The sequence below is a fragment of the Eubalaena glacialis genome, chromosome 5 (genome assembly GCF_028564815.1).
Source record: "Eubalaena glacialis isolate mEubGla1 chromosome 5, mEubGla1.1.hap2.+ XY, whole genome shotgun sequence".
Taxonomy (NCBI): Eukaryota; Metazoa; Chordata; class Mammalia; order Artiodactyla; family Balaenidae; genus Eubalaena; species Eubalaena glacialis.
In genome coordinates this window covers 126,124,677-126,133,229 of record NC_083720.1, presented here as the reverse complement: position 1 = coordinate 126,133,229, position 8,553 = coordinate 126,124,677, and the positions used below count along the sequence as shown (strand labels likewise).

The 8,553-nt window shown below is 41.7% G+C and overlaps 1 long non-coding RNA gene across 1 annotated transcript; it reads left to right on the top strand.

Annotated features, from left to right (window-relative positions):
* Positions 1-762: 762 nt before the first annotated feature.
* Positions 763-7,909, top strand: LOC133092376 (uncharacterized). The gene is made up of 3 exons (XR_009701046.1): positions 763-853; positions 7,526-7,704; positions 7,897-7,909. It is a non-coding gene; the product is annotated as an uncharacterized LOC133092376 (long non-coding RNA).
* Positions 7,910-8,553: the final 644 nt, after the last annotated feature.

The window sequence follows — 8,553 nt, the reverse complement described above, 5'->3', positions numbered from 1 at the left end:
CCCTATGGCCAGTGAGGGTCTGTATGTTCTGACTCTTCTTCCATTGCTTATGGGGGCCTGGGAAAATCTGTGCACATACAGAGTTCTCTTATGCAGTTTATGTGAGTTTCTCCTCCCTTATCTCTGGAGGCACTTGTCTCCTAGAGACACCTACACATTCCACTACAACACTGGGAACGTGAGATTCAAGTCTATGTAGAGCAGGTTTCCCCATGGACCAGACCCTGTACTAGGTCCTCAGAAATGAACCTGGGAGCCTCACAGCGTTTACCCTGGCCTCACGATAGAATAACCTGGGCCACTTCATTAAGATAGCATTGATCTTGGGCCCCACCAAAGACTAATTGACAGAATCTATGGGGGTGGGACACAGGGGATGGCAGTTCTAAAAAAATACATGAATGATCCCAAAGGGGAGTCAAGGCTGAAAATGACTTTGGTGAACATTGCTCATCAGAATTTCCTGTCTCTACAAATCACTTACGGATCCCTTTAAAAACAGACACTGGGGCCCCCCACTCGGATATCATGACTCTCCAAGTCTGGAATGAAGGTCATGAATTTGCAGTTTGAAGTTGTTTCCCCCAGACCTCATTTCCAGCAGCATTAATCTAGAGAAATCAAGAACAGCGCCTGAGTGCCTTATACACAACCACCCTATCTGAACACAGATACTGCTTGTTCCCAGTGAAGACCACTGACAACTTCTGAAAAGCTGACATTCTCTGCTCACCACTTGCAAATTGAGCGGGGATAGAGGAAGCAGCGGGGTCTGAACAAGACTATTATGCGGAAACAACATTTATTCGTTCTTGAAAGGAATGTGTCATGAGGACCTACTGCACGCTCACAGGTATGAGAGGACACACTGTGTTCAAGACACTGTGCCAAGATCCTCACGTTATGAGAGGTGATTGTAATCTTCTGGGAACTGGGTATTCTATGTTCATCTTTCCCAGGAGGATTTAGATGTCGCGCTTGCCTTCCTGGGAGTAGAGATTATCTTTGTCTCTTCTCTTTCATTATCACGGATGATAAAGATAAAATCCACCCACCAAATTTCAAGTCCTTTGCTCTCCTTTTTCTGAGTCTGAGCATCAAAAGTTGTGAATGCCAGATCCATTCACGAATGTGGCAGAGTCTCCAGGAACTCTGGTCTCTGAGCTGCTCTGAAAAGGATGACAAAGGAATGCGGGCAGAGCCATGGCAGGACTTTGTTTTTTTGGTTGTTTAAGTGGTCATTTTAAACAGAATCTGAATTGACGTTTCCTATTCAGCTCTGCAAGTGTGATTTTGGAAGAGGGACTATATTCTGCATGGAAATTCTGGAGCGGCAGAGCTGTGCCCGCAATGTTAAGCCTGAAGTATGTAACGGGAATCTGCAGCATCAGATGGGCTGCTCGAGAGGTGGGACTGATGGGTGCCTTTTGCATTTATATTACTCAGGGCGATTCTGGGTGGCCAGTGCCTGATTCCAGACTGCTCTTGGGTCATATGCATTGTTAGAAGTACTAGATTCAAGTCCTTATAAGTTTCCCCTGCGTTCCCTGTGTGTGCCTGTGTGAAAGTTTGGGTTAAAGAAAAGGCAAAAAAGGGAAGCGTTGTCAGAAACCCAGGGGTGGATGTCCCTGGTGGTCTAGTGGTCAAGACTCCTCGCTTCCACTGTAGGGGCCCGGGTTCGATCCCTGCTCGGGGAAGTTCCGCGTGCCGTGCGGTGCGGCCAAAACAACAAACAGAACAACAACAACAGCACAACCCCCTGGGGGTCACAGCACAGGGCAGAGGGAGAACTGGTCTGTGCTACACACTGTGGTACCAGCTTGCCTGGAATGCGAACTGAGGTGTGTGGGCTTCATCAAAATGGGATTCAAGACTGGCGATCTTGAGCCCCTGGCCGGTGAAGGCAGGAGCCTGTGACTGGGTGTTTTGGCCCTGGGAGGGGCTGGGGTGTGCCAGAAGTCCTCTGCGCCCTGCTCAGCGCGTGGTGGCAGACTCTGACGCGCAGGCACTGAGGTGTTGCCATCAGGGGTGAAGTCTGGTCAAGTGAGGGCCTAGCTGTGCTGGTGTGCTGCCGACATGAGTGAGTGCGGGCAGGGAGAAGCGGGGAGCGGCTTCACACCGAGTCCTCAGGCCGCGCTGCACCCGAGTGAGTTGTTTAGGGACTAGATGAGGAAAGTGCTCATGAAATGGGGCGCTGGCGTTAAAATATTAATTTATGCACATTCCAATTTTCCGGGGTTAATTTGAGCATACCTCTATTCAGTTCCAGCAGCCTCAAATCAAAGGTGGTTAGCAGCAATTTATCTGCAGAAACTAGGGGAGAGGTTTTTCTAGAGAAGACACCCAATCAAAGCAAGGATAATAGTTGATTGTATCTTAACCAGTCATCTTGGTGTTGGAAAGCCTCGTTGGCTGTGTGTGGTTGACTGTTCTTAATTTATTTTCTCAGATTAATGTGCCTTGACTCTGGATTAAGTTTTGCTTCAATAGGCCACCAAAGCATGAGAGTCACCTCGGCCTAATGGCCTCCTTGTTTAATTACTTTAACGCTGGAAATGCAGTAGGTGGGGTATTATACTTTTCATCCATTTACAAGGTAATTTAGCATCTGTCCACCTAATGTAGAAATGCACAGCCACGTTGGTGCAACAATTTCATGTCCCAGAACCACCCAGATAAGCCACATGTGTAGAAATCAAAGATCCACATTCTGTGATAGCAGGAGAAAAATACATGCAACCATGTACATGCATAACTAGGGAGTGTTTCAGTAAAGCCATTTTATTCATAATTACCATGGAACATGATGTGTGTTTGGGAATGTGGGAACTCCATTTCTACTTGTGTGAAAGTATCACCTTCATATGTCATTTGTTAAGGGAAGCAATTTGATTGACAGAAAGTTTGATTTGACAATATGCATGTCAATATTGAACCATGTACATAATATTTTATTGTTTGTGTATGTGAGGATGTGTATTATACAATCTCAAATGTAATTTTTTACACATGGAAATTGCATAGCAAGGAGGATATACTTGGAACTGATGATGTTACATCTGGAGATAAAATTTTATTGCTTCTGGGGGGTGGTTAATGAATGGACAATTTTACTTGATTTTATTGTTTAAATATTTTATAATTTCATATTTTATAATGTTTATTATTTCATAATTAAATTTGTTCCTATGCCTAGTAGTTTTCTATCACTGCTATAACATATGACCACACAATTAGTAGTTTCAAAAACACTCTACACTTCATAAGTTAGAAATCCAGTGGTCTTGGCTGGTCTTTCTGTTTAGGGTCTTACAAGGTCAAATATCAGGGTTTCATGAGGCATAGGATCTTATCTGCAGCTTCCAGGGGAGAATCCACTTCCAGGACCATTCAGGTGCTAGGCAGAATCCATTTCATTCTGGTGGTGTCCATGTTACCCCTCCATGGTCACACTTGCATCCGGTGTCCCTAAAGGAGAGAAGAAATATTGTGTTATTGCTTTACTCATTTGCTTCTCTAATCCTTTACTGTGTGTTCAGTTGAAGGGATCATCGCAAGTATTTTATGTAAGTAAGGTTATTACCTCAAGGTCTCAGACTAGAAACTATTCACAATTAGGTTATGATTTGAATGCAAATCATGGAATTAGTGAATAGGAGAAAAAATTAGTGACCCTCAATCCACCCACTGCAACTACCATCACCCCACCTCCATCCCTTGACTCCTTCATTCTCTATTCTTCATGTGACCTCAATCTCTCCACCTGTGTGACATTTAGATATCTCTAGAACTAATTCTTCCCCTTCTAGGCTTCTTTATTGCCCTCCCATGTCCATCCTGTGCATTTTAGACCTCCATCCCCATGAAAACTCTATCCCCCAGGATGCCAGGCTCTCAGCCCAACCTTCCTTCCCTTTATTGCTCCCAAGCCTTTTATCCTTCGTATCCTCCTTCTCCCTTGCCCTTTATCCCCCCTTCATTCCAATGACTTCAGCCCATATCTTGTGTCCTGTATGTCTAATGCCCTCAAATGTTTCAGTCATCAGTTATCAAATGTCCTTAGTTTCCTCATGACCCTGCACCCATTTCCCCCAACCCTATAATTCCCGACTCTGCAATTTCCTCTGCAATTTTCTGAAATAGTTTGAGAAGAATAGGTGTTAACTCTTCTCTAAATGTTTGGCAGAATTCATTTGTGACACCATCTGCTCCTGGACTTTCATTTGTTGGAAGTTTTTCTTTTTTTTTTTTAATAACTCATTCAATTTCATTATTGGTAATTCACCTAATTATATTTTCTATATTTCTTCTTCTTTCAGTCTTGGGAGATTGTACATTTCTAAGAATTTGTCCATTTCTTCTAGGTTGTCCATTTTATTGGCATATAATTGTTCATAGTAGTCTCATTCTCACTGGTACTTCTCGGTGTCAGTTGTACCTTCCCTTTTTCGTATCTGATTTTATTGATTTGGGCCGTCTCTGTTTTTTGTTTTTTTTTATGAGTCTGGCTAAATTTTGTTTACCTTTCCAAAGAACCAGCTCTTAGTTTCATTGATCTTTTCTATTGATTTTTAGTCTCTATTTTATTTATTTCTGTTCTAATATTTATGATTTTTTTAAAAAATATTTTTTACTAACTTTGAGCTTTGTTCTTTTTCTAGCTCCTTTGGGTGTAAGGTTAGGTTGTATAGTTGAGATTTTTCTTGTTTCCTATGATAAGTTTGTATCACTGTAAACTTCCCCTTTAGAACTGCTTTTGCTGCGTCCTGTAGATTTGGATTGTTGTGTTTTCATTTTCATTTGTCTCCAGGTACTTTTTTATTTCCTCTTTGGTTTCTTCAGTGATCCATTGGTTGTTTAGTAGCATATTGTTTAGCCTCTATGTGTTTGTGGGGTTTTTTGCAGTTATTTTCTTATAGTCAATTTGTAGTCTCATAGCACTGTGTTTGGAAAATATACTTGATATGATTTCAATTTTCTTAAATTTACTGAGGGTTGTTTTGAGGCCTAGCATGTGATCTATCCTGGAGAAATTTCCATGTGCACTTGAAAAGGAAGTGTATTCTGATGCTTTTGGATGGAATGTGCCCCACCCCCACCCCATATATATATATCTCCATCCATCTGGTCTAATGTGTCATTTAAGGCCAGAGTTTCCTTATTGATTTTCTGTCTGGATGACCTGTTCATTGTTATAAGTGGGGTTTTAAAGTTCCCTACTTTTATTGTGTTACTGTCAATTTCTCCCTGTATGTCAATTAATATTTGCTTTATGTATTTATGTGCTCCTATGTTGGGTGTATAAATACTTACCATTGTTATATCTTCTTCTTGGATTGATCCCTTGATCATTATGTAGTGTCCTTCTTTGTCTCTTGTAACAGTCCTTATTTTAAACTCAAATTTGTCTGGGAGTTCCCTGGTGGTCCAGTGGTTAGGACTCGGCTTTCACTGCCAGCCCAGGTTCAGTCCCTGATTGGGGAACTAAGATCCCGCACACTGCATGGCCAAAAAAAAAGGCAATTTAAAAAAATCACTAAAAGGTTAAAAACATTGGTATGTGGAACATGAAACACTTATTGGGATATACTAAAAGATTCGAAAAACTGAAAATGGAACTACCATATGACCCAGTGATTCCACTCCTGGGGAGATATCCAAAAATACCCCAAACACTCTTGCAAAAAGATACATGTACCCCAATGTTCATAGCAGCACTATTTACAATTGCCATGATATAAGAGCAACCTCAGTGTGCATCAACCGATGAATGGATAAAGAACAGGTGGTATGTGTATATATATATATATAAAAGAAAATATTACTCAGCTATGAAAATATGAAATTTTGCCATTTGCAGCAACATGGATGGACTTGGAGGACATTATGCTAAGTGAAATAAGTCAGACAGAGAAAGGAAAATACTGTATGACATCACTTATATGTGAAATCTAAAAATGCAACAAACTAGTGAATATAACAACAAAAAAAATCAGACTCACAGATACAGAGAACAAACTAGTGGTGACCAGTGGGGAGGTGAGAGGGGCACTGTAGAGGTTGGGGAGAGGGAGGTAGAAACTCTTGGGTGTAGGACAGGCTCAAGGATGTATTGTACAACATGGGGGAAATAGCCAATATTTTATAATGAATGTAAATGGAAAGTAACCTTTAAAATTTTATTAAAAATTTAAAAAAAATTTTTTAATAAAATAAATAAAAATTTTAAAAGATTGAATATTCTCAAAGAATATTTGAAAAATGGCTATGCATTTCTCTAATTTTTACCTTAATGAATGCACTTTAAAGATGTGAGAAAGTATAAATACATGACAGGGGTTGGGGGAGAACAAACTGTGGCACCACAATTTATAACACACACACATAGACACACACGCAATCAACAAAAAATTCTGATCTGTTGATTCAGTTATAATGTGCTTTATTAACAGATCACAACGTCCCTTGTGAATCATCAAATATGCATTCATGGCATCATTTTCAAAGGCTTCTGTCCATTCCCAACACAAAATGTTAATCCACCCTCCACTGCTGCCTTTGATTTGTTTTCAGAGATTTGTTTTCAATCTGTGATGCAAACAACTTTGTGCTCTGAATCTTTTGGGGTATGGAGTCTCAGCTCCCCTGAGGACAGGTGGTCATGCCCTGCTCCCGAGTACTCATGCTGGTCAGGTGGGCCCTGAGAGGAGAGGGGGCTAAAGGACCTGAGGACTAAGGGTATCTTTGGGTAGATTTCTAAGGGCCACCCCTCACACCACCCACCATGTGATTCCCACCAACCCAGCAGCGTGTCCCCTAGGCAACAGCAAGGCCACACCTATTCCAGAAGGAGCTCAGCCCCTAGGAATCAGTCCCAGGGAACCTGCACTTCTGGAAGTTCTTACCCCAAACCTTCACGCTACTCAGTGGTCTCAGGTGTGCTATGCCAGATAGCTCTAGCTCAGTGCTACTGAATACGGGTCTGACAGAGTAACATCAGCACCAACAAAAAGCTTGTTGAAGATGCCATTTCATGAGCCTCACAGGAGAATCATAATTAAGAGTGGGGCCTGGGTTCCCCCCTAATTTGTAAGCACTTTAAAGCTTTGGAAGAAATGTTTGCTCCGTGGCTCCCGTGCAGTTTCTCATTAGTATTACATGATGAGTATTTAGCAATAACATCACCTGTGCCCTCCCCACAGAGTCTGTTGATCTGGGTGGGAGCATCTGCGTTGTTTTAACTCCAGGTGATTCTAAGGTTAGGCCTGGTTTAAGCACGAGGGCTGCTTGGGTACCTTGATGCGAGTTGCTTCCAGTCTTTGGTCCTTTTGCCTTTGGGGAGGCATCGGCGTCTGCTCTACATGGGATTGGAAGGAGTGGGGCAGTGTAGCCCACTTGCTCTATGCTGTAGCAGAGTTTCTGGGCATCTGTGTGAGGGGAGAGCACGTGTACACAGGAAAGAAAAAGCTCACAGTTTGTTCTCCACACAGGAGCTCATTGTTCTTGAATCTCTCTTTTTCTGAAGGTTGGCATTTCAGCGTTTCAAGGTCTTTTGCCTGTGGGTATGGTGGGAACAGGTGAAGGAGCTGTGCTGATGCCGTTGAAGGCATATTCTCAAGATGCTGATGTGATTCCTCAACACGATATCAATGAGAAAATGACCAAGAGCAGGAGGAAGAAGAGGACGAAATGGCAGTTTCTCAGGTAAATGTCCTGTCCTGGGTCAGAGGCTGTGTCTGCTTTTCCTCCTGAAATGTCATGGATTGAGAACCTGCAAACCTTTCATTTTCTACTTCTGATGGTCCTCCCTAGCGAGGTTGTTTTCAACTACTTGTTTTTTTCCTTCTTATGATAGTCAAAGTCAGCTCTTCAGAATATTTCTCCCCTGTGTTCCAGAGCCTTTTCCCCATTGTCTGCATCAAGCCTCCCTATAGAGCACGGAGAATTCTCACCATGAATTAATGACCTTCAACTATCGAAATTCCTATTCCTTTTGTGAAAGATCAACATGGGAAGGCATTAGTATCCAAAATTCCCTATGGGATAATTTCAGATGTTGAGATATTAGTGAAGAAGGGGAAATGGAATGATTAATATACATCTGAACGCAACATCAACTTATCGCAACAGGATTAAGAAAATGCACTTTTAAGGGAGATGGCATTAGTGGTCCAGATAACACAAAGTTCTGAAAAAAAAAAGTAATTAGGAGAGATTTGCTCTGTATATTGATAAGAAAGACTATTTAAATACAGTATTAGAGTCAGAGAACATGGTAGGTACATGTGGACTGAAATTTGCTTAAAACTGACATTTTTTTCCTGATAGATTCAGATTATGATTTTCTTATGTATTTTGCCCAGAATACCACAGAGTGATAATGTTTTGTGTGCTTCAGTCACCTGATAATCATTTGTCCCATTACACCTGATGTTCACTGGTTCAGGTGCTTTCTGCAAGATTCCTCCTCTATGAAGTTTATATGTTTTATCTTTAGTAAGGGTTTGGTGTGATTCGCTGAGAAATGTGCATAAACCATCATGGTAAACCTGG